Here is a 26,785-nt window from a genome sequence, read left to right as displayed (position 1 = left end):
CCCTCCAGCCGCAGCCCCACAGCTTCGCACTCGGGCTGGATCCTGCCCACCTTCCCACTGGCTGGGTGGACACCAACTGAAGGTGACTGTAGAGAATTTAGAATTTTGTGTCCATCTTGTTTCTTGTTTTACATATGTGTAAGATAATCGGTGTTTCTGTGTATGTCGAGAGACTCCCTCTTAAAATGGTTCGGAATTGAGTCGTAGGAAAGTCTGAGGGAGGGAAGCTATTGGATAAGAAATGGGCATTTTTCCTTAGGAGGAGTGTATGTCACTCCGGCAGGGTGGAAAGTAGCCCTAGATTGGGAACAGCCTCCGGTTACGGATATAGTCCTTAGAATCAGCAACCAGGCAAGGGAAATCCCCTGCCTGGAGTGTGGACTTGCCTCTGGATTGTATGAAGCTTGCCATCAAGCATGGGTGTTGTTAACGTGTAGGCTGTGTGGAAGAAGGTGGTATTGTGCGTCCAGTAGGCGGGGAGCAAAATGTTTGAAATGTCTTTTACAAAATCCGCAGTTTGATGGTTGGGAGAGTCCCAACAAGAGCCTGAGATAGCGAAGTGGTGTGTGGGAAAAGGCACCTAATCCCAGGGATCTGGGACGCGTGGACAGAGGACTGGGAGAAAACTATTAAACAGTGTAGAGAAATTTGCATGGAAGTTCATCAGGAGAGGAAGTAAAAAGGAGATAAGAATGGGTAACTCTCAGGGAGGAATTTTGTGGAAGAGCCCTTTAGGTTGTGTACTTGCTCACTGGAAAGATACTGCTGGTACGGGTGGTACAGAGAATAAGAAAACCCTTATAAAGTATTGCAAGCAATGGTGTCCATTGCACAAGCCAGATGATGGAGAAAAGTGGCCCCTTAACAGAACCATAAATTATAATGTGTTATTACAACTAATGTTATTTTTAAGGAGGGAGGGAAAATGGGATGAAGCATCATATGCTGATACGTTCTTTACCCTCTGAAACCATCCTGAGCGGTGGAGGGACTGAGAAGCAGCTGATACTAAAAACAGCCCAAGATTTAGCAAGTGATCAGCTCAAAAATACCGGAGAAGACATCAAGGATGGTTTTCCATTACAGGTCCCCCACTGGGACCCCAACAGGGGAGCCCACAGGAAATTGCTAAATACATATAGGAAATGGGTCGCCAAAGGGATGGAGAGAGCAATCCCAAGAACCATCACCTGGTCAGCTTTATATGCTGTCCAGCACGGTCCGAAAGAAACCCCCTCGGAGTTTTTCCATTAATCACGGGACACTATGAGGCGACACACCCCTTTGGAGCCAGGATCAGAAATAGGGATCCAGCAGCTAGTGTCTCGATTTTTAGGCCAGTCCATGAGGGACATCCGAAGAAAGTTACAAAAGCTAAGGACAACGGACAGCAGAAACTGAAGAGAGTTTGCTGGACGAAACACAGAGAGTATTTAGCAATGGGGAAGAAGAAGATCGAAGGAGGGATAAGCCAATGTTGGTGGCGGCGTTGCAGGACAGCAAGGGATTTAGAAATGAAGGGTTTAAGAGACCTCTGGAGAAAAATCCATGTGCATGGTGTAAGCAGAGAGGGCAGTGGAAAAACGATTGTCCAGAAAGGTTACAGAGGAGAAAAGGGATACAGGCGCAGATCAAGGAGGATTGACGGGGACCTGGGGAATCTACCCTAGCAGATCCACTGGTCGTATTAGAGCTAGGGAAGCCAAAACGGAACTTAGAATTTTTGGTCGATACCAGGGCAACGTTTTCAGTTTTAAATCAAACCTTGACACCTGTGGACGACGACTTTGTAACGGTAAAGGGAGCTACTGGCCAAAGTGAAAAGGCATACTTTCTAAAGCCTCTCAAATTCAAATTAGGCAAACAAGTAGGGGTACATAAATTTTTATATACGCCCGATTTGCCATGGCCACTGTTAGGACCAGATCTGTTGGAACAATTCAAAGCAGAAATCCGATTTGACAAAGGGAAAGTAGAACTGCGGTGGGAAGCGAACAGCTAATTGAAGTTTTGAGTTTAGCCCTTATAGATGCCCCTGTTGACGCAGGGGTGCCTGAGAAAATTCAAAATCGGGTATATCCAGGAGTATGGGCTACGGAAATGCCAGGAAGAGCGAAAAGTGCTTCCCTGATTGTAGTCAAACTTCAGCAGGGAACACAGTCTGTAAGAATTAGGCAATACCCCCTCAGAATGGAAGAAAGGGAAGGAATTCGACCAGTAATTGAACGATTCATCAAATACGGACTATTAATTGAGTGTGAATCGGAATATAACACTGCCATTTTACCAGTTAGAAAACCGGATGGTAGTTACCGAATAGGACAAGATCTTAGGGCCATCAATATGATTGTGGAGGACTTACATCCTGTCGTAGCAAACCCTTACACGTTATTAACCAAACTGACACCTGAATTGGCCTGGTTTACCATCCTGGACCTAAAAGATGCTTCCTTTTGCCTCCTATTAAGTCCAGAAAGGCAGTTGTTATTTGCATTTCAATGGGAAAACCCTCACTCTGGGAGAAAGACGCAGCTGACATGGACGGTGGTGCCACAGGGCTTTAAAAATAGCCCCACTCTTTCTGGAAATCAATTAGCCAAAGACTTGGAACAGTGGGAATGACCTCATGAGGCGGGAACAGTATTGCAGTATGTAGATGATTTATTAATAGCCACTGAAACGAAGGAGTTTTGTATAATATGGACAGTCAGCCTGTTCAATTTCCTCGGACTTCATGGCTATCAAGTCTCTCCACAGAAGGCCCAAATCACAGAATCACAGAATCACAGAATAGTAGGGGTTGGAAGGGACCTCTGTGGGTCATCTAGTCCAACCCCCCCGCCGAAGCAGGGTCACCTACAGCAGGCTGCACAGGACCTTGTCCAGGCGGGTCTTGAATATCTCCAGAGAAGGAGACTCCACAACCTCCCTGGGCAGCCTGTTCCAGTGCTCCGTCACCCTCAGAGGGAAGAAGTTCCTCCTCATGTTCAGACGGAACTTCCTGTGCCTCAGTTTGTGCCCATTGCCCCTTGTCCTGTCACTGGGCATTGCTGAAAAGAGCTTGGCCCCATCCTCCTGACACCCACCCTTCAGATATTTGTAGGCATTTATAAGGTCCCCTCGCAGCCTTCTCTTCTTCAGGCTGAACAAGCCCAGCTCCCTCAACCTCTCCTCGTAGGGGAGATGCTCCAGTCCCCTCACCATCCTTGTAGCCCTCCGCTGGACTCTCTCCAGTAGCTCTTCATCCTTCTTGAACTGGGGAGCCCAGAACTGGACACAGTACTCCAGATGAGGCCTCACAAGGGCAGTGTAGAGGGGAAGGAGAACCTCCCTTGTCCTGCTGGCCACACTCTTCTTGATGCACCCCAGGATCCCATTGGCCTTCTTGGCAGCCAGGGCACACTGCTGGCTCATAGTTAACCTGTCGTCCACCAGGACACCCAGGTCCCTCTCCGCAGAGCTGCTCTCCAGCAGGTCCACCCCAAGCCTGTACTGGTGCATGAGGTTGTTCCTCCCCAGGTGCAGGACCCTGCACTTGCCCTTGTTGAACCTCAATCGCTCAACAACCGCTGAACTACCTTGGATACCAGATAACTGCGGGCCAACGAACATTGGGAACAGCAAGAAAAGAGGCCATCTGCCAGACCCCACCACCACAGACAGCGAAGGAGCTCCGCACCTTCTTGGGAATGACGGGGTGGTGTTGCTTCTGGATCTAGAACTATGGACTCTTGGTAAAACCGCTCTATGAACTATTAAAATCTGATAAAAAGATCCTCATTTGGAATGAGGAAGCAGAAAAGGCATTCCAACAGCTAAAGAAAAAGCTAATGGATGCCCCGGCTTTAGGACTGCCAGACACTACTAAGCCCCTCTGGTTATTTTCTCATGAGAAGCAGGGACTTGCCCTGGGAATCCTAGCGCAGAATCTGGGACCACATCAATGGGCAGTTGTGTACTTCTCTCAGCAGCTGGATGAAGTAAGCAAAGGCTGGCCTAGCTGCCTAAGGGCAACAGCAGCAGTGCTATTAAATATCCAAGAAGCACCTAAGTTTACCCTAGGCCAGAAGACCACGGTGTTGCTATCTCCTGCTGCGTCGGCAGTATTACAAGTAAAGGGGGGACATTGGCTCTCACCACAAAGGTTCCTTAAGTATCAAGCTATCCTGGTAGAGCAAGATGACATAGAAATAGTGGTTACTGACATTGTCGAGCCAGCATCTTTCCTCAGCGGGACCACAGGGGAACCAGTATCGCATGACTGCTTGGAAGCGATTGAAGCAGTCTATTCCAGCCCACCTGACCTAAAAGCGAAGCCGCTGGAAGATGCTGAAGATTCCTGGTACACGGATGGAAGCAGCTTTGTTCAACAAGGTGTCCACAAGGCAGGATACGCGGTAACCACTACGGATCAGGTAATCGAGTCAAAAGCCCTTGCCCTGAGCACCTCAGCTCAAAAGGCAGAAATAATAGCTCCAACTCGAGCATTAGAACTAGCCAAAGGCAAGAAAATTAATATCTGGACAGATTCTAAATACGCTTTTGGGGTAACACACACCCATGGGGCTGTAGAGAAGGAAAGAGGACTCCTATTTACCCAAGGAGAACATATCAAACATGCCGAAGAAATTCTTCAGCTCCTGGAAGCTGTACAACTACCTGAGAAAGTAGCTATCATGCACTGTAAAGCTCACCAGAGAGGGGACACTGCTCAACAGCTGGGCAATGCCATGGCAGATCCTGAGGCTGGAAGAGTGGCTGAACAGAGCGGATTGGGGGTGCAACCTTTAGTCCCAGGCGGTAAAATACAAATTGATTGTGAACCCAAATACTCTAAGGAGGACCAAAAATTAATTGAAGATTTGGGAGGAAAAACAGAGAAAGACAGGGGGGCTAAGACTCCTCAGAGTAAGATAAGAATACCATTTTCTCTCTTATGGGCTGTAGTTATGGCAGAACATAAGAAATCTCATTGGGGAACGGAAGCCCTGCAGAAATATTTGAATCAGCTCATGGTTGCCCGAAATCTAGATACAACTATTAAACAAGTGACCCAACAGTGTGAGGTGTGTCTACAAAGCAACCCAAAGGTCGGACCTAAGGCCCCACTAGGGCAGACAGGGAAAGGAAACTATCCAGGGCAGCAGTGGCAAATTGAGTACCCACCCCGCTGAAAGAGAACGGTGACCTCCTATCAAGGGACAAGGAGAAGGCTGAGGTGCTCAACAACAGTTTTGCCTCAGTCTTCACTGGCAACCTCAGAGCAGAGGAAAGGACATCGTGAGCACCCACCCCCTCCAGCCGCAGCCCCGCAGCTTCGCACTCTGGCTGGATCCTGCCCACCTTCCCGCTGGCCGTGCCATTCGTGCCCAGGGGAAGCAGCCACAGCGGCTGACAGTGCGTGTTCCTCACAAGCTGGGGCCTCCTCCAGCCACCCCCTGGCCCTCAGCACCCGGAAGGCAGCCAGCGTCACGGCATTCCCAGGCGGGCCCACAGGCGCCTGCCTCGCTGCCCCTCAGCACAGAGTCCCCCTCGACGAGCCCTCGCCGCTCCCTTCTGGGGCTCCTGGTGTGGGCGGCCGCTACCGTTCCCCATGGCAGAGCTTGCTCGCAGGTGGGACCCCCACAACCCTGGGGAGCCCCTGTGCCGACCCCCCTCAGGACAGAGGTGCAGGTCCATCAGGGGTTGCTGGGGGTCACAGCGTGGCCGTGGAGCCGGGGAGTAGAGCTGCCGGGGGTGGACGTACACAAGGCTGCAGATGAGACATGGACAAGGACAAGGACAGCAGCAGACTGCAGCAGCTCCGCGGAGCCGTGAAAAAACAGCCGGACGGGACCAACAGCGCAGAGCTGAGCAGGAGCAGCTCTGCACGCCTGCACAGAAGGTGCTTCATGGACCCAGGCAGGAGTAGCCCCACGGGGCTGGGCAGGACGATCCCAGTCGAAGAGACCAGCACCCCCAGCTACTTTTCTCTCGACTCAGCCAGGCCAGTCTCTTGCCTCCCTTTCTGGATTTCATGCAGCTGGGGATTGAGAGCTCTTCTCTATGGAAAGCGTCCCTAAAGATCTGCCAGCTCTGTTCTGCTCCCTTGTCCCTCAGGGCAGTGTTCCAGGGCTCCCATTGACTCACTCCTTGAAGAGCTGGAAGTTTGCTTTCCTAAAATTCGGGCTCCTTGACTGTACTCTTTGCCTGACCCTCATCCCTCAGGACTGCGAACTGCACCAGTGCACTCTTCCCTAAGCCTGTGCCATTGCATGGGGTCGTTGTGACCATCCACCCAGTGAAGAGTACGCCTGTCCATGCCATGAGCTTGGACTCCTAGTTTGGGCAGCTGCCCAGCCCTGCCCGCCAGCCGAGGACGGGGTGCTGACCATAGGTCCCACCGGAGGGGCCGGGGTGCAGCGGGGTCTCTTCCCTCTCCTCCTCTACAGGGCCAGCACGGAGGCGTGGAGCAGGGAGCGCCTGTGCCCGCAGGCCCCGCTGGCCTCCATGGACTCCCTGGCCTCCCTGTCGCAGAGCAGCTCCATTTCCATGGGCTCCCTCTGCTCCTTCCCGGAGCCCTGGCCCAGTGCGATGGCAAAGCTGGCAGTGCTCAACCGCTCAGCACCCTCCCGGCCCCCCAAGTCTATTGGGGGGCCAGTGGCGAGCCGCAGACGGACTGTGACCAGGACCCACCCACCACTGGAGCCAGTGGCGGGGACAGCACAAGAGCAGGTCCCCGGGGACAAGGAGCACAGGGCACAGAGCCCCATACATCTGAAGCCGACCTCCAGCATCCCCACAGCCATGGCCACAGCCACAGGGGAACTCATCCCAGAGCTCATCCGCGTCATCCGGGCCAACCAGGTGTCAATGGAGCAGCGCTGCAACCTGCTGCGGGAGCTGCAGGCCCAGCATCAAGGGGGAGAAGATGGTGGCACGGGAGCCTGTGGTGGGACCTCTCCCGGTGAGCTCCCATGTCCACACATGAGGAAGGAGGAGCAGGTCCATCTGGGAGTGTGGCCCCAGAGCCTTGGAGCAGACCTCCTGTGATGGACGAGGATGTGGACGAGGCTGTGGATGGTGTCGTAGACAAGGACAGGGAAAAGGGCCTGGAGACACTCAGCTCCATGGAGCTGGGAAGCAGCAGCTGCACGGGGCTGGGCAGGAGGCCTATGGGAACGGGCAGGTGCAGCCCCATGGAGCTGGAGAAGAGGAGCCTGACAGAACTGAAGAAGAGCAGCCCCACAGAGCACCAAAAAACAGCTCCATGGGACCAAGCAGCAGCAGCTTCATGGCACCTGACAGAAGAGGCTCTTGGCCAAGGACAGGAGAAGCCCCAAGGGGATCGAAAGGAGCAGCTCCATGGGACCGTCAGAAGCAGCCACGTGGGGCTGGGCAGCTCCATGGTGTCCAATGGAAGTGAAGAGGAGCGGCCTCATGGGGCCAGACAGAAGCCACTCCATGGGACCAGGTAGGAGCAGCTTCATGAGACTGGGAAGAAGCAGGTCCGTGGGACCAGGCACGAGCATCACTATGGCCATGGAGAGCAGAAGCTCCAAGGGGCGCGAAAAGGAGCAGCTCCATGGCTCAGTGCAGAAGCTTGGGCCTGGGCAGGATCAGCCTGATGGAACTGAAGAGAAGAAGCCCAACAGGGCCTGGCAGGAGCAGCTCCATGGGACCAGCCAGCAGCATCCCCGCTGCTCCGGGCAGCAGCACCCAGGCAGAGACCGGGCCCTGGCAGCGGGTGCCCACAGGAAAGGCGTGTGGCCGGGCAGCCCCGGGGCTGTGCAAGGCAGGACGGTGCCTGCGGGAGGGCTGGTGACGCCTCAAGGCCTGGTGGAGACGCCGCTGACGGCCCCAACGCAGCCGATACTGCAAGGCCCCGTGGTGGCAGCGATGGTTCCACAAGGCCAACAGGTTCCCCTGCGACTGAACGGCCGGGGCATGTGGGGCTGGGAACCCCCCTGGGCTGCCCTCCCACCTGAATTGTTCACAAATTAAATGTTTTCCCTGTCCCTGGTGTCGTGGTTCATCCACCCATCACGCAGCTGGGGGTGCAACCCCCTCAGTGCCCGAGCCCAGCGGGGACGGGCTGGCACCGGCCACCGCTGGCACCCACCAAACTGGGGCTGGGGCTGGCTGGTACCCCAGTGGGTGTGCTGGTGTCCAGAGGGACCTGGGGGGGCTGCAGAAATGGGCCAGCAGGAACTGGCCTCGACCTGCTGGCCACGCTCCTCCTAATGCACCCCAGGATCCCACTGGCCTTCTTGGCAGCCAGGGCACACTGCTGGCTCATGGTCAACCTGTCGTCCACCAGGACACCCAGGTGCCTCTCTGCACAGCTGCTCTCCAGCAGGTCTGCCCCAAGCCTGTACTGGTGTATTGGGTTGTTCCTCCCCAGGTGCAGGACCCCGCATTTGCCTTTGTTGAACCTCATCAGGTTCCTCTCTGCCCAACTCTCCAGCCTGTCCAGGTCCCAGGTCACGCTGAATGGCAGCACAGCCTGCTGGTGTGTCCACCACACCTCCCAGTTTGGTGTCATCAGCAAACTGGCTGAGAGTACACTCTAACTCTTCATCCAGGTTGTTGATGAAGAAGTTGAACAAGACTGGACCCAGTACTGACCCCTGAGGGACACCACTTGTTACCGGCCTCCAACCAGACTCAGCGCCGCTGATGCCAACCCTCTGAGCTCCGCCATTCAGCCAGTTCTCAATCCATCTCACTGACCACTCATCCAGCCCATAATTCCTGAGCTTCCCTAGGAGGATGTGATGGGAGACCGTGTCGAAAGCCTCGCTGAAGTCAAGGTAGACAACATCCACAGCTCTCCCTTCGTCTACCCAGCCAGTCATGTCATCACAGAAAGCTATCAGATTGGTCAGGCATGATTTCCCCTTGGTGAATCCATGCTGACTACTCCTGATAACCTTCTTTTCCTCCACTTGCTTGTTGATGGCCTCCAGGATAAGCTGCTCCATCACCTTTCCCGGGATGGAGGTGAGGCTGACCAGCCTGTAGTTCCCTGGGTCCTCCTTCTTGCCCTTTTTGAAGATTGGAGTGACATTGGCCTTTCTCCAGTCCTCGGGTATCTCTCCTGTCCTCCAGAACCTCTCAAAGATGATGGAGAGTGGCTCAGCAATGACATCCGCCAGCTCCCTCAGCACTCGTGGGTGCATTCCATCAGGGCCCATGGATTTGTGGACGTCCAGATCACTTAAGCGATCCCTCACAAAGTCCTCCTCGACCAAGGGAAAGTCGTCCTCTTTGTAGGCTTCTTCTCTTACCTCCGGGGCCTGGGATTCCTGAGGGCCAGTCTTAGCACTGAAGACTGAAGCAAAGAAGGCATTCAGTAGCTCTGCCTTCTCCGCATCCCCCGTCACCAGGACACCCGCCTCATTCAGCAGCGGCCCCACGTTGTCCCTAGCCTGCCTTTTGCTGCTGATGTAGTTGAAGAAGCCCTTCTTGTTGTTTTTGACATCCCTTGCCAGCTTCAATTCCAGGTGAGCCTCGGCCTTCCTCGTTGCATCCCTGCATGCTCTCACCACGTTTCTGTACTCTTCCCAAGTGGCCTGTCCCTCTTTCCACATTCCATGCACCTTTCTCTTCTGCCTGATCTCCGCTAGAAGCTCCTTGTTTAACCATGCAGGTCTCCTGCCTCCTTTGCTCGATTTCTTTCTCAGGGGGATGCATTGCTCCTGTGCATGGAAGAAGTGTTGTTTAAAGAGCGACCAGCACTCATGGACCCCCCTGCCTTCGAGAGCCCTGGCCCACGGGATTCCTCCCAGTAGCTCCTTGAAGAGGGCAAAGTCAGCCCTCCTGAGGTCCAGGGTTTTGATCCTGCTTATCGCCCTGCTTCCTCCACGCAGGATCCTGAACTCGACCATTTCATGGTCACTGCAGCCGAGTCTACCTCCAACCTTCACATCCTCCACCAGTCCCTCATTGTTTGTTAACACAAGGTCCAGCAGCGCGCCTTTCCTTGTTGGTTCCTCCACCACTTGCATCAGAAAGTTATCGTCGATGCTCTGTAGGAACCTCCTGGATTGCGCCTGCCTAGCTGTATGGTCTTCCCAGCTGATGTCAGGGTGGTTGAAGTCCCCCACGAGAACCAGGGCCTGTGACTGTGAGGCTGCTTGCAGCTGCCTGTAGAAGGCCTCATCAACCTCCTCCTCCTGGTCAGGTGGCCTGTAGTACACACCCACCGTAATGTCACCCTTATGAGCCTGTCCCTTCATTCTAACCCACAAGCTTTCAACTTGTTCCTCATTTGCCCCCAGGCCAAGCTCAATGCATTCTACTTGCTCCCTCACATATAGAGCAACTCCCCCACCTCTCCTTGTTGGCCTGTCTTTCCTAAAGAGTCTGTAGCCATCTATGACAGCATGCCAGTCATGCGAGTTGTCCCACCACGTTTCTGTGATGGCGACCAAGTCGTAGCCGTCCTGCTGTATAATGGCTTCCAGCTCCTCCTGTTTGTTGCCCATGCTACGTGCATTGGTGTAAACACACTTGAGCTGGGCTGTCAATCTCACCCCTGGCCTTGGCACTCCAAGCCTAGGCTCATCCCTAGTGAGCTGGGCAATATCCCCTTCCCCCTTCGAACCTAGTTTAAAGCCCTCTCAATGAGCCCCGCCAGCTCGTGGCCAAGAATTCTTTTCCCCCTTTGAGATAGCTGAGTTCCACCTGTCGCCAGCAGGCCCGGTGCTGTGTACACCTCCCCATGACCAAAGAAGCCAAAATTTGACCGATGGCACCAGACCCTGAGCCACCTGTTAACCAGGTGAGTTTTCCTGCCCCTTTCAGTGCTGTTCCCTGCCACTGATGGGATGGAGGAAAACACCACCTGCGCCCCTGATCCCTCAACCAATCGCCCCAGTGCCCTGAAGTCCCTTTTGATGGCCTTGCGACTTCTTTCTGCTATCTCGTCCCCGACAACCCGCGTTACCAAGAGGGGGTAGTAATCAGAAGGCCGCACCAGACCAGGGAGTTTCTTCGCAACATCCCTAACCCGAGCCCCAGGGAGGCAGCAGACTTCCCTGTGGGATGGGTCCGGTCGGCAGATCGGGCCCTCTGTTCCCCTCAGAAGGGAATCACCTATGGCAATGACCCTCCTTTTTTTCTTAGTTGAGGCAATCGTAATTCTTGGGGCTGTCTGACTCGTTCTAGGCAACCCCCTGGATGGAGCCTCACCTTCACCCACATCCTCTGTGGCCGGTCCGTCACATTCCAGAGCCCCATATCTGTTGCTTAAGCTCCATGGTGTCAGGCAGGAGCAGCCCCGTGGAGCAGGAGAAGAGGAGCCCGACAGAACTGAAGAGGAGCAGCCCCATGCAGTCAGAAAAAAGCTCCTTGGGACAGGGCAGCAGCACGTCCATGGGACCAGACACGAGCAGCCCTATGGCCATGGACAGGAGGAGGCCCAAGGGGATGGAAAGGAGCAGCTCCATGGCACCGTCCAGAAGCAGCCCCGTGGGGCTGGGAAGGAAGAGCCTAATGGAACTGAAGAGGAGCAACACCACAGAGCCGGGCTAGAGCAGTCCCAAGTCACTTGACCGGAGCAGCCCCATGGGGCCACAAAGGACCAGTCCCAAGTGGCTTGAGAGGAGCAGCCCCACGGGGCCAGACAGAAGAAGCTCTGTCGCAGCAGACATCATGACCTCCATGGGAGGACCAGCCAGCACCATCCCTGCTGCTCCGGGCAGGAGCACCCTGGCAGAGACCAGAGCCCAGCAGCAAATGCCCACAGGCAGGGCGCGTGGCCAGGCTACCCAGGGACGTGCAAGGCAGCATGGTGCCTGCGGGACGGCTGCGCCCGGCTCTGGAGATGCCAAAGCGGAAGCCCATGCTGAGCGTGGAGACAGTGTGAGTGCTGGGGGAGTCCCAAATCCTGCCCCAGACCATGACACCGTGCCCTGCCCCTGCCCGCACTGCCCAGCCCTGCCCGCCGGCCGAGGTCAGGGTGCTGCCCCTGGGTCCCGGTGGAGGGGCCGGGGTGCAGCGGGGTCTCTTCTCTCTCCTCCTCTGCAGGGACAGCACGGAGGAGTGGAGCACAGCCCCGCTGGCCTTGCTGACCTCCCTGGTCCCCCTGTCACACAGCAGCTCCATTTCCATGGGCTCGGTCTACACCTTCCCGCATTCCTGGCGTGGTGCGATGATGGAGCTGCCGGCACTCAACCGCTCAGCACCCTCCCAGTCCCGCAAGCCTCTTTGCATCTTGGTGGGGCAGGCGGAGCCAGACCGTGGCCAGGACCGCCCACTGCAGCCAGTGTCGTGGGCAGAGCAAGACCAGGACCCTGGGGACAAGGAGGACAGGGTACAGAGCCCCAAACATGTGCAGCCACCCCCCACCAGCTCCCCACACATGCCCATGACCATGGCGCAGCTCATCCCAGAGTTCATCCGCGCCATCCGGGACAACCCGCTGTCAACGCAGCAGCGACGCGAGCTGCTGCAGGCACTGCAGGCTCAGGATCAAGGGGGAGAGGGGGGAAGCAGGGGAGCCTGTGGTGGGACCTCCCCTGGGGAGCTCCCACGTCCCCCCACCAAGACGGAGGAGGACGTCCCTCTGGCAGTGTGGCCCCAGAGCCTCAGAGAAGACGTGCCATGCATTGATGACAACGTGGACGAGGCTGTGGATGGGGTCCTACACTGGGACAGAGCAATGAGCCCGGAGACCCTCAGCTCCATGGAGCTGGAAAGGAGCAGCTCCATGGAGCTGGAAAGAAGCAGCCCCACGGGGCAGAGCGTGAGGAGCCCGACAGCGTCAAAGAGGAGCAGCCCCATGGCACCACAAAGGACCAGTCCCAAGGGGCTCCAGAGGAGCAGCCCCACGGGGCCAGAAAGAAGCAGCTCAGAGGTGGCAGACATCATTACCTCCATGGGAGGACCGGCCAGCAGCATCTCTGCTGCTTCCAACAGCAGCACCCAGGCAGAGACCGGACCCCAGCAACTGGAGCCCACAGGCAGGGCGCATGGCCGAGCGGCCTGGTCTCCATGCAGGGCAGGACGGTGCCTGCGGAAGGGCTGGCGACGCCTCAAGGCCTGGTGGAGATGCCACTTTCAGCCCCTACGTGACCGATGCTGCAAGTCCCAGTAGTGGCAGCGATGGTTCCACAAGGACAAGGGGATCCCCTACCACTGAGCGGCCGGGGCGTGCGGGCATGGGAACCCCCCTGGGCTGCCCTCCCATCTGAATTGTTCAAATATTAAATGTTTTCTCTGTCCCTGGTGTTGTGGTTCATCCACCCATCTCGCGGCTGGGGGTGCAACCCCCTCAGTGCCCGAGCCCAGCGGGGACGGGCTGGCACCAGGCACCGCTGGCACCCACCAAACTGGGGCTGGGGCTGGCCGGTACCCCAGTGGGTGTGCTGGTGTCCAGAGGGACCTGGGGGGGCTGCAGAAATGGGCCAGCAGGACCCTCCTGGAGTTCAGGCACATCTCTGCAGGGAGGTGCCAAGAGGATGGGGGCCGCAGGTGGTGGGCACAGCCACGAGCAGTGGCAGCAGTTTGGGGTGCTGCTGGGTTTCTTGGGTGGTTTTGGGGTGGCGTGGGACCCTTCAAGGGCTAATTCTGACTGTAACTGCTCCACAGGGGTCACTGGTCAGCGAGGATCCATCTGGCCTGAAGGGCAAGGACACCCAATGGCAAGAAGGGGTTAAACTGGCTGGAAGCTGGGGTGCCAGGGACAGGAGGACTCCTTGCGAGGCAGTGAACTTTCCCTGGGTGCTGAGATAAGGAACAGCCTAGCACTGTCTTGTAGCCCTCCTGGAAGGGGAGCGCTCAGGGCCCAAGCTCAGGGGCCACCTTAGGGCAGCAGAGCTGGGCAGGAGGATGGACCTGGGGCGGGGCTGAGGTGCCCCATGCCCGATCCTCCCCCCCTGTCCCTTGCTGCACATCTCCTGCTCTTCCTTGGCCACGTGTGGGCCTCAGCTTCGTGCTCCTCAGTTTTATGTGGGACCAGAAGCCACATGTGCGTAGCGTCTGAAGGCTTTCTGCGTGGAGGGGATCGAGTCCAAGCTCTGTCTTCTCATGGATGCCCACGCCTCCCCTTCTATCCCTCTGGGCTACACAGGCCTGTAGCTTTGTTGTTCCTCACAGAGAAAAGCTAAACTCTGAAGGCTTTTCACACAGAGGGGATCAGGTCACAGCTCTGTCTTGTTGGGGATGCTCAAACCTTCCCTCCTGCCCCTTGCTGCACACCTCCTGCTCTCCCTTTGCCATGTGCGGGCCTCAGCCTTCTGCTCCTCTGATTAATGTGGGCCCAGGAGCTCAATGTGTGTAGCGTCTGAAGGCTTTTCGCTTGGAGGGCATCAAGTAAAAGCTCTGTCTTACTGGTGACTCTCAGACCTGCCCTCCTGTCCCTTGCTGCACATCTCCTGCTCTCCCTTTGCATGTGCAGGCCTCAGTGTCATGCTCCCTCAGTTTTATGTGGGCCCAGGGGCAGAATGGAGCCTCTGGCAGAAAGCGCCTGGAGAGACTCCAGGTCGCCCGTAGGGTGCTGGAGTCGGGGATCTGGAGGATCTGGAGAAACATTAGCAGCACATGGAGGAGCTGGACTGCTTCCCAAGTGGTTGCTCCTGAAGCACAGCTCTTCTTGGCACCTCGATTGCCGGTGCCAAGCCGGGTGTCCAACGCGAGGGTCCCATCTGTCTGCAGTGATCACGCATCGCTGGAGTTCACAGTCCTGAGGGATGTGGGAGAGGAGTATAGTCAGGACCCTGAACTTTTGGGAAGCCAACTTGCAGCTCTTCAAACAGTCAGTCAGTCGGACCCCACGGGAAAGTGCCTGCAGGGACAAGAGAGCAGAAAAGAGTTGGCACTTCTTGAAGGATGCTTTCCAGAGAGCGCAGGAGCTCTTAGTCCCCAGGTGTAAGAAGTCAGGCAAGGAAGGGAAGAGACCAGCACGGCTGAGGCGAGACCTGCTGCTCAAACGAAAGGGCACGAGGGAACTGCACAGGCAGTGGAAGCGGGGACAGGTAGCTTGGGAAGAGTACCGGGATGCTGCCCGGTTGTGTAGGGAGGAGGTCAGGAGGGCCAAGGCGCAGCTGGAGCTCAACTTGGCAAGGGATGCTAAGAATAACAAGCAGGGCTTCTCCGGGCATGTCAGCCAGAAATGGAAGGCTAAAGAAAGAGTACCCACCCCGCTGAACAAGAATGGTGACCTCCTATCAAGAGACGAGGAGAAGGCTGAGGTGCTCAGCAACAGTTTTGCCTCAGTCTTCACTGGCAACCTCTCTGCTCGCCCCTCCCCCGTCGATGGACTGCAAGGTGGGGACCAGAGGGGCAAAGCCTCTCCCTGCCAGCTTGGACTCATCAAAGAGCGTCCCATCATCACGAAAGCCAAAACCCCGGTGACAGCACCAGCCACGCAGCCAAGTGCTGAGCCGCATCACACACCTGCTCCTGCCTGCACCCCTTCCTTCAGATGCTCAGAGCAGAGCAAAGGACATCGTGAGCACCCACCCCCTCCAGCCGCAGCCCCGCAGCTTCGCACTCTGGCTGGATCCTGCCCACCTTCCCGCTGGCCGTGCCATTCGTGCCCAGGGGAAGCAGCCACAGCGGCTGACAGTGCGTGTTCCTCACAAGCTGGGGCCTCCTCCTGATGAAGAGAAATAAAGAAATAAATAAGCTTAGACAATGCTTATGAAGACTTAGGGAATGCTAGTCTAGCTCAGCTCGGCAAATTCCTGAGCTTGGCAAATTCCTGAGCTCCCCAAATTCTGTATCCGTTTGAGTGATAAGGCTGGAAAGAAGAGTTACACAACAACAAGTCTACACTTCAAGCCAGCCGTAGCCAGTTCCGGAGTTTGGGAAAAGGCCCAGAAGTAACTGAGCCTGCGTGAAGTTCAAAGGTTACTAGCGGTGACCAAGAGTAGTCACCTATCTTCATCCCCAAGACCCTGACGACCACCCCAAGGAGGCACCGCGCAAGCGCAGTCGGGAGGAGTTCATGGAAACGACTTCTTGGAACTAATCTTAATACAGAGCAGGAAAGGCTGTGCCTGTGTCTGTGAATACGCAGAACAGAGCTGTCCAAGTTACAGACGGCCTGGCGATATCGGCGCGCCCGCCTCTGGCGGTGCTGCCCCCGTGCCCAGCGCTGAACAAAACAGACCTACTTGAAATCGGAGCGCGGTGGAGTCCCCCCTTGTCCGCAAGTCCCTCCTCCAGCCACGGCCCGGCCCTCAGCACCCGGAAGGCAGCCGGCGGCACGGCATTCCCGGCCGGGCCCACAGCCGCCTGCCTCGCTGCCCCTCAGCACAGAGTCCCCCTCGCCGAGCCCTCGCCGCTCCCTCCCGGGGCTCCCCCCGGCACAGCTCGCTCGCAGCCGCCCGGCGCTGCCCGCACCCCGGCCCTGCCCCGGCCCCCGCCGCAGGACGCTGCCCCGCCCAGCGCAGCCCCGCTCGCCCGCCGCACCCGGCCCCGACTCGCCGCCCGCCAAGCTCCCAAGATGGCGCCGCCCGCCCCGCCGGGACACGACGGCCCCGGCCCCGGCCCCGGCCCCGGCCCGCGGCGCACGCAGCGGCCGTTGACCAGCGGGGGCGCGGCCGCGGCGGCTCCGGCCCCGCCCAGGTGCCCCAGCCGCTCTCGCGAGAGCGGGCGGGGCGCGCGGCTCCCTCGCTCGCCTCAGGGCTCGCTGCCGGGGCGGGAAGCGGCGCGCGCCGGAGCCGCTGAGGGGAGCGGGCGGGAGCGGGACCCCGGGGGGGTACACCGGGCACGGGGAGCCGTCCCGCAGCAGCCCCGCGCCGGGCCAGGGCCGGGGATGGGGCGTGGGGGGCTCATGCCGGAGCGCTGCGAGCTGCTGCGGGGCCGGCGGGGAGGGGAGACTGCGGCGGGACAGCCCCCCCCCCCCCCCCATTAGGGCGGCCGCGGGCCGAGTTCCCTCAGGACGGAGGCGCGGGGGGGTCCGAGGCTGCGGGGGCCGGAGAGCGGCCCTGGAGCTGGGGAGTGTCACTGCAATCTTCAAAAAGGGCAAGAAGGAGGACCCAGGGAACTACAGGCCGGGCAGCCTCACCTCCATCCCGGGAAAGGTGATGGAGCAGCTTATCCTGGAGGCCATCAACGAGCAAGTGGAGGAAAAGAAGGTTATCGGGAGTAGTCAGCATGGATTCACCAAGGGGAAATCATGCCTGCCCCATCTGATAGCTTTCTGTGATGACATGACTGGCTGGGTAGACGAAGGGAGAGCCACAGATGTTGTCTACCTCGACTTCAGCAAGGCTTTCGACACGGTCTGCCATCACATCCTCCTAGGGAAGCTCAGGAAGTGTGGGCTGGATGAGTGGTCAGTGAGGTGGATTGAGAACTGGCTGAATGGCAGAGCTCGGAGGGTTGGCATCAGCGGCGCTGAGTCTGGTTGGAGGCCGGTAACTGGTGGTGTCCCTCAGGGGTCAGTACTGGGCCCAGTCTTGTTCAACTTCTTCATCAATGACCTGGATGAAGAGTTAGAGTGTACCCTCAGCCAGTTTGCTGATGACACCAAACTGGGAGGAGTGGTGGACACACCAGAAGGCTGTGCTGCCATTCAGCGTGACCTGGACAGGCTGGAGAGTTGGGCAGAGAGGAACCTGATGAGGTTCAACAAGGGCAAGGGCAGGGTCCTGGCCCTGGGGAGGAACAACCCCAGGCACCAGGACAGGCTGGGGCTGAGCTGCTGGAGAGCAGCTCTGCGGAGAGGGACTGGGAGTGCTGGGGGACTGATTCGAAGATCCGGTAAGAAAAACCTAACAGCACAATGTACACTGCTCAGCAGGGATTCTTTATTGCGGCGCCGGGCACACGGGGGATTTCTCCTCCAAACGTGCGCGCCAGACACCCTGTTGCTTCAGGTTAAATACAATCACACAGGTCATTATTCATTATATTTCTAGGAACTAATTAGCATATGTAAATATCTTTCACGCATGTCAGTTAGTATCTTTGAGTGGTCTTCGGGGGTCCCAAGATGAAGGCCCATCCTCTTCATCACGCTGTTCACTGATTGACATTTGTCTCTGCGCAAACTCAGTTCTAGCATCACGTATATCGTGTCCTTCAGGTTGTTTTGCTCCAGTCTTGTTGCTCTCTTGGTGCCTCCTTATCTCTGTAGCTTGGCGCATTTGCCCTCCCAAGGCTGAGCTGTCTGGAGTAGAGTTATTTAGAAGTCTCTTTTATCCCACAATTATCCCAATTATTTGCTGAGAATCAAGACCACTTTTGTTTCACTTAATTATTTTGTCTAACGACTAAGTGATAGCTTGTGCCCATGTCCTTCCACTACATTCCTTAATGAGAAAACAGGGATTAGTGTAACAGTTATATTGTTAGATCACTATGCATGCAGGAATACAAGCTACAGTACTAAAGACTACTAAAAACTGGAAAATATTAAGGCTTTTTGTTATAGTTTCACATTTCTTACAATCCCCTCTATCATTCCCCCCTTTTCTTTTAAGACTTTTGCTTCTTTTAGATCAAAAAGTCTTAGTAATCATCAGATCAGTCCATTCTTACATTGCCAACATAATCGATGACAGCACTTGCAGCATTGAATCATTATGCAGGCCAAAACACATACACCTACTATCACAAGAGCTAGGAAAAATAGGTTCTTGAACCAGGATAAATTTGGTAGCCATGAGGTGAGTTTATTCCACATTTCCTCAAATCCGTAGGAAGTATCATCTTTAACTACTTCGTGTAATATTCTGGTTTGTTTCCAAATTTCCTCTAGATCCGTCGAGACTCTACCACTTTGGTCTATATACACACGGCAGCTTGTGTTTGTGACTGTGCAGACACCACCCTGTGAGGCTAGTAGTAAATCAAGGGCCAGTCTGTTTTGGATCACTACCTTTGATAGGCTCGATACTTCAGTTTGCAGGGCACTTATGGCATCTGTGGTTCTATTTTCGATGTTTTCTATCACTGCTGATATGTTTACGATGGCTTTTTCTAATTCACTTACTCCAAGCCATGGAAGGAACCATCTAACAAAGCTGTGAAAGCTAGTAGGCCTTTCTACGATGGGATTGGGAGTATTTGGGGTCCTTTTAATTTGCCTAAAGAAAGTCTTGATCCATCCCTCCTGTTGATGTATTTTCTCAGTAATTGTAATATTGGGGATTACAGCTCCCAGAGCGCATACCCCTTTCCACCCAAAAGGCAGAACCTTCCAAGCTCGATTTCCGCACAGCCGGTACCATCCTGTTTTCTCAGGACTTTTAGGCACCGGCCACCCAACGTCAGGTTTAGTATTAGTTGCCTTAAAGCCCGCTAGTAAATCTTCGTCCCAACTTCCCTCCCCAAACAAATCTTTATATCTGCTACACCCTGTTGTTTTCCCCACATCTATGGCAGTATTACTCTTGCAGAATGGGGTGTTGATCTCTCCCTGTATGTGGCATCGTTGTATGCAGGTATAATTGTACCATGTTTTGGGTTCCTCTATTTGAATTTCTTGCTGAGTGCTCATGTTACCCGATTCCCATTTTTGGTCTACCTTTAAATGTAAGCTGCCGGGGATGGGTATCCCTATGAGGGTTCCCCTGCTCTCTCCTGAAGTTGGCATTTGAGTACAAATCCAACAATCATTTTTGTGTAGTATCTGAGTGATGTTCTGGACTAGGATCAGATGCAAATTCCTGTCCCATTGTATTGTCCAAATAGCTGGACTCATGGCTACCATCATTACCCCCGGAGTTAGATCCGTCATGGTCGTCTTGTTATTTTTATCTTGAGAGGTGACTGTTGTTCTACAGTCCAGGGAACAGAGGCTTTCTTGACCCTTGAATAACGAATCCAAACTGGCTGTTCTCGGATTTTGATTGCAGTAGAAGTGGTTAGCAGCACTTGATAAGGTCCGTTCCACTTCTCTCCAAGGGGATCACCTGAAAGAGTCTTAACAAAAACCCAATCTCCAGGTTTAATCAAGTGTATTGGTTGGTCTAGGCCCCTACCCCGTGTTTCCAGAACTAATTTCTGAACATTATTTATCTGCTTTCCCAAAGCTATCAGATATTCTTGTAAGTATCCCTCCCCAATTTGCACCATATCCTCCCCTTGATATGACAATTGATAAGGCCTTCCAAACCAAATTTCAAATGGACTAATGCCCTCTTTGCTCCTGGGTTTTACTCTGATTCTCAGTAAAGCTAAGGGTAGAGCTTTGTCCCAAGACAAATTTGCCTCCTGACCGATTTTTGCCAGTTGTTGTTTGATCAAATGATTCATTTTTTCTACTTGGCCACTTGCCTGTGGTCTGTAGGGGGTGTGTAGCTGCCAATCAATACCCAAAATTTTACTGATGTGTTGTACTATTTGTGCACAAAAATGTGACCCTCTATCTGAGGATATGATTGCTGGTACCCCAAACCGTGGTATGATTTCATTTAACAGAATTCGTACCACTTCCCGAGCCTTATTTGTTCTACAGGGAAACGCTGCAGGCCATCCGGCAAACGTGTCTGTTATAACCAATAAGTATCTATACCCCCCTTTTCTTGGAAGTTCTGAAAAATCTATTTGCCAATGTTGTCCTGGTATGTTCCCCTTTCCAATTTTCCCCAAGTGTACTTTGCATGTTGTATTTGGATTATTTCTCAGACAAATTTCACACATTTGTGTTGCTTGTTTTACAGTAGTGTACAGGTTTCTGCCTACTATTCTCTTGTTCAGATCTTTATATAGTGCATCTGCTCCCCAGTGAGTTTTGTTGTGTTCTTTTCTGACTGCTTCCCATAATAGATTTGAAGGTATAACTGTACGATTATCTGGTGTTAAATACATCTTACCTTGTTCACTTGCTCCCAAGTCTTTTACTAATTTCATATCTTCTTTTGAATATTTAAATTCCATTTCTGTATCTACGAGTTTACCGTCTGGTACCAGTGCCAAGGTTTTTACAAAACTTCTTTCTGCTGCCCTTTTAGCCTCTTGATCTGCTAGTTTATTTCCCAGTTCCTGTTCAGTGTTGCCTTTTTGATGTCCTCTGCAATGCATTATTGCCACTTGTTCTGGTAGATTTATAGCTTCCAAAAGCTGTAAGATTTCTTTTGCATGTTTGATCTGTTTACCTTGAGCTGTGAGCAGTCCTCGTTCTTTCCACAATGCTCCATGAGCATGGACGACCCCGAAGGCGTATTTGGAGTCTGTCCAAATATTTATTTTCTTTCCTTTCGCCAATTCTAAGCTCTGGTTAAAGCGATTATCTCTGCCTTTTGAGCAGACGCACCTGCAGGTAAAGGTTCTGCCTCGATTACCTTGTGTGTGGTGGTTACTGCATACCCTGCTTTACGAGCTCCGTCTTTTATGAAGCTGCTGCCATCGGTGAACCAGGAGTCCTCTGCGCTTTCCAGCGGTTCCTCCTTTAAATCAGGTCTGCTGGAACAGACTGTTTCAATAGTCTCCAAGCAGTCGTGCGTTAGGGGTTCCATAGTGACGGAATCTTTACTAAGAAAAGATGCTGGATTTACAATGTTAGCTGTCACAATATTAACATCATCTTGTTCCACCAAAACAGCCTGGTGCTTTAGGAATCGGGATGGTGAGAGCCAATGGCCCCCTTTTTGTTCCAATACTGCAGAAACTGTGTGTGAGACTATGACTGTCATTTTCTGGCCCATCGTGAACTTAGGAGCTTCTTGAATGTTAAGGACAACTGCTGCAACAGCTCGCAGACACCCAGGCCATCCTCTGCTTACCTCATCCAATTGCTTGGAGAAATATGGCACTGCTCTCTTGTGCGGCCCCAGCTGTTGAGCCAGCACTCCCAGGGCAACGCCTTGTCTCTCGTGAGAAAATAGCCAAAAGGGTTTTAGAACATTTGGAAGTCCAAGAGCCGGGGCTCTCATAAGTTCCTTTTTTAACTGTTCAAAAGCCCTTTTTGCATCTCGGGTCCAAATCAGGTATCTGGCATTATTTTTCAACAGTTCATACAAGGGCTTTACCATTAGTCCATAATTATATATCCATAGTCTACACCATCCTGTCATTCCTAAAAAGGTTCTTAATTCTTTTACCGTTTGTGGTTCTGGAGTCCGGCAGATTGCTTCTTTCCTCTCTCTTCCCAGTTCTCGTTGTCCTCTTGAGATTTTGAGTCCGAGGTGAGTCACTTGTTGTTGAATCATCTGAGCTTTCTGTTGAGAAACTCGATAACCATTAAGTCCCAGAAAATTAAGAAGACTCACTGTCCATTTTTTGCAATCCCCCTCTGTTTCTGCAGCGATGAGGAGATCATCGACAGATTGTAACCAAGTCCCCTTTTGTGTCAGAGGATTCCATTTTTCGAGATCCCGAGCTAGCTGATTTCCAAAGATGGTAGGGCTATTTTTGAAACCTAGGGGTAACACTGTCCAGGTTAACTGGGTTTTTCGTCCAGAATCTGGATTTTCCCATTCAAAAGCGAATAGGTTCTGACTGTTTGAGGCCAGAGGTAAACAGAAAAAGGCATCTTTTAAATCCAGTACGGTAAACCATCCCTGGCTATCTTCCAGTTTCTTCAACAAGGTATAGGGATTGGCTACTACTGGGTAGAGATCTTCCACGATTTTATTAATTGCCCTCAAATCTTGTACTACCCTGTAACTTTTCCCATCCGACTTTTTCACTGGCAAAATGGGGGTGTTGTATTCAGATTCACATTCTATTAACAATCCAAAATTTATAAAACTATCAATTATTTTCTGAATTCCTCTTCGGTCCTCTAGCTTAAGGGGGTATTGTTTGATCTTAACTGGTCGAGCTCCAGGCTTCAATTTTATCTCTATTGGGTCTGCATTTTTGGCTCTGCCTGGAGTTCCCGAAGCCCATACACCTGCATACACTTGGTCCAGTATATCCTGAGGTATTTCTCCTTTTTCTATAATTTGAATCAATGCCAGGCTCAGAATTTCGGTTAATTTAGTATCCTCAATTTTAAATTTTATTTGTCCTTTTCTGAAAATTATTGTGGCATTCAGTTGTTCCAATAGGTCTCGTCCTAGAAGGGACTTAGGGGCCCCAGGCAGGTACAAAAATCTGTGTATTCCAATGTGTTTACCTAATTTGTACTTTAATGGTTTTAGAAAAGATGCCTTTTCCGATTGGCCTGTAGCGCCCACAACGGTTATAAAATCCTTATCCAAAGGCATCAGTTGTTGATTTAAAACCGAAAACGACGCACCAGTGTCTACCAAAAATTCCACATTCTGTTTCCCAGCTTTATGTTAACCAGTGGATCCGCTAGGGTGGATTCCCCAGGTCCCCGTCATTCAGTGTCCTGTAGGTCAGCAGCTATTCTGGGGCAGGGTGCCTTTCTCTGCTGTGGACATTCCCTCTGCCAATGTCCGAATCCCTTACAACGAGCGCACTGACTGCTTTTTAGTCTCCTTTGGTCGTAATTCCTCTTACTGTTCTCATCCCTGTTACGATACACTCGCCACGCCTCTTCCACTAGTGTCTCCAAATTCCTTACATCTGGTTCTTTAAGTCTCTGCAGCTTCTTTCTAATATCATTAGCAGCCTGTCCTATCAATAGAGATATTAGCTGCTGTCTAGCTGCATCTGATGCCGGATCCATGGTAGTGTATTTCCGCACTGCTGTTCATAATTTATCTAAGAATTCTGTCGGAGTTTCTGTCGGACCTTGTTTTACTTCATACAAGGCTGACCAGTTTACTGCTTTCGGGATCCCGCGTTCCAGCCCACACTGAACCCAAATACGGTATTGCTGTAACAGTCGATACTGGGTGTGATCATTAGGGTCCCACCCCGGGTCTCTGAGTGGAACATGTTGTTCCTCGGTCCCTTGTAAAGTACCTGCAGTAATTTGTGCCCTCACATGATCCCTTGCTGTTTTGAACACAATTCCTTTCTCAGTCTCTGTCATTGCCTCGAACATCAAATCCACATCTTTCCAATCCGGATCCAAATTCTTAACTATCCATTCAAATTTATTGGCTCCCCTGCTAGGATCTTCCCTGTATTCCCTTACAGTTTCTCTCCATTTGTCTGTATCTTCCACTTGGAAGGGTGTTCTTATCAGGGTTGGCCCCCCCGGCCCCATCGCCTGTCTTAAAGGGGCTTGGATGATGGGTCCCACCCTACTACGAGTCCGAGCAGTGATGGGACTTGACCCGCTAGGTGGCGCTCCGCCCTCATCAGAGGCCTCGTCCCCGTCTGCGCGGGCGGGGGTTCCCGCAGCCGACCCAGCATCAGGGAGAGGGGGCGGTGACACAAAATCCTCCATACGCTCCTCTAATTTCTTCCGATTCCCTTTTGTTTTTAGACACCTTTGCCCTATGCTGCACGCAGAACAACACCGCTTAAGTTTTCACGGCTCTTTCTTTCTGTCCCTTTCCAATGCCAACACAAGGGGATCCTGCGGGGCTAGATTTATACCACTTTCTTTTTGCCACTCGGGGTGATTTCGCAAAGTGAAAAACATATAGGCATATGAGACCTCATCCCATTTTCCTTCTCTTCTCAAGAACAACATTAGCTGTAGCAAAGTATTATAATCCAGGGTCCCATTCTCAGGCCACTTTGCCTCCTCATCTAACTTGTATAACGGCCACCATTGATTACAATACTTAACTAACGTCCTTTTATTCACACTGCCTCCTGGGGGTCCCCCTATCTCCTTCCAATGTTGCAAAATACAGCCCAAGGGGCTCTTCTTCAGAATCTCTTTGCTCTGTGAAGTTCCCATTATGCAGCACGTCCACCTCTTTGTTCCCCAATCAATGTACAGCAAACCCTAACAAACAAACCTAAACAAATCCTTCTAACGCCGATAGCTCTAATTACTTAACCAAAATTCTATACTTTAAGCTAAGAGAAATAATTACTGAACCCCGATTTTACACCAGAACGTTATACGATACTTATAACAAAACAACTATCATAATTATCACTAGTAGTATGGCATCGATAACAACAATGGGATAATAACTTTAAAATAAACATTCACTGTTTTCTTACGCTTTGTTCTTTACCGGCTGCTTCCCTCGCGGGAGAACAGAACCGCAGGTCAAAACTCCACCCTCACCCTTGTTTCTATGTCTCATTCACACAGAGGCCTCACACACAGTCACACAATTTTAACCCGGAGTTACTGCAATCCGAACCGTTTGCCAGAACCGTAGGCAATTTCCAGAATAATGATCCATGTATCAGTCAAGACCACGTCCAGTGGGGACTCAAACCCCTGCAGTGGGGACTCAAACCCCCCACAGTGGGGACTCAAACCCCTATATACCTCTAAGGTGCTAGCAGCCCGGTATACTCTCCCTGCGTAATTAAATTACGTCTTAGGGGACTCGAACCCCGTTGCTTAGTAAAAAGTAGTAAAAGAACACCTTTCCTCACGGATGGTCCTTGTCTGTTCCCGCGGTGATCCAGATAAGGCGAGGAGCCCCTTCGGGAAAAGGCTCCCGAGGGCCCAAGGGGGTCCTGTTCTTACCGGGTCCCGCAGCCGAACAGAGCGAGGCCCATCTGGGGGGCCAAATTGATTCGAAGATCCGGTAAGAAAAACCTAACAGCACAATGTACACTGTTCAGCAGGGATTCTTTATTGCGGCGCCGGGCACACGGGGGATTTCTCCTCCAAACGTGCACGCCAGACACCCTGTTGCTTCAGGTTAAATACAATCACACAGGTCATTATTCATTACATTTCTAGGAACTAGTTAGCATATGTAAATATCTTTCATGCATGTCTGTTAGTATCTTTGGGTGGTCTTCGGGGGTCCCAAGATGAAGGCCCGTCCTCTTCATCACGCTGTTCACTGATTGACATTTGTTTCTGCGCAAACTCAGTTCTAGCATCACGTCCATCATGTCCTTCAGGTTGTTTTGCTCCAGTCTTGTTGCTCTCTTGGTGCCTCCTTATCTCTGTAGCTTGGCGCATTTGCCCTCCCAAGGCTGAGTTGTCTGGAGTAGAGTTATTTAGGAGTCTCTTTTATCCCACAATTATCCCAATTATTTGCTGAGAATCAAGACCACTTTTGTTTCACTTAATTATTTTGTCTAACGACTAAGTGATAGCTTGTGCCCATGTCCTTCCACTACATTCCTTAATGAGAAAACAGGGATTAGTGTAACAGTTATATTGTTAGATCACTATGCATGCAGAAATACAAGTTACAGTACTAAAGATTACTAAAAACTAGCAAATATTAAGGCTTTTTGTTATAGTTTCACATTTCTTACAATCCCCTCTATCACCGGCTGCCTTCCGGGTGCTGAGGGCCGGGCCGTGGCTGGAGGAGGGACTTGCGGACAAGGTGAGACTCCACCGCGCTCCGATTTCAAGTAGGTCTGTTTTGTTCAGCGCTGGGCACGGGGGCAGCACCGCCAGAGGCGGGCACGCCGATATCGCCAGGCCGTCTGTAACTTGGACAGCTCTGTTCTGCATATTCACAGACACAGGCACAGCCTTTCCTGCTCTGTATTAAGATTAGTTCCAAGGAGTCGTTTCCATGAACTCCTCCCGACTGCGCTTGCGCGGTGCCTCCTTGGGGTGGTCGTCAGGGTCTTGGGGATGAAGATAGGTGACTCCTCTTGGTCACCGCTAGTAACCTTTGAACTTCACGCAGGCTCAGTTCCTTCTGGGCCTTTTCCCAAACTCCAGAACTGGCTACGGCTGGCTTGAAGTGTAGGCTTCTTGTTGTGTAACTCTTCTTTCCAGCCTTATCACTCAAACAGATACAGAATTTGGGGAGCTCAGGAATTTGGGGAGCTCAGGAATTTGCCGAGCTGAGCTAGACTAGCATTCCCTAAGTCTTCATAAGCACTGTCTAAGCTTATTTATTTCTTTATTTCTCTTCATCAGGAGGAGGCC

The sequence above is a fragment of the Opisthocomus hoazin genome, chromosome 1, assembly GCF_030867145.1.
Source record: "Opisthocomus hoazin isolate bOpiHoa1 chromosome 1, bOpiHoa1.hap1, whole genome shotgun sequence".
Lineage (NCBI taxonomy): Eukaryota > Metazoa > Chordata > Aves > Opisthocomiformes > Opisthocomidae > Opisthocomus > Opisthocomus hoazin.
Note: the sequence above shows the minus strand (reverse complement) of the source record.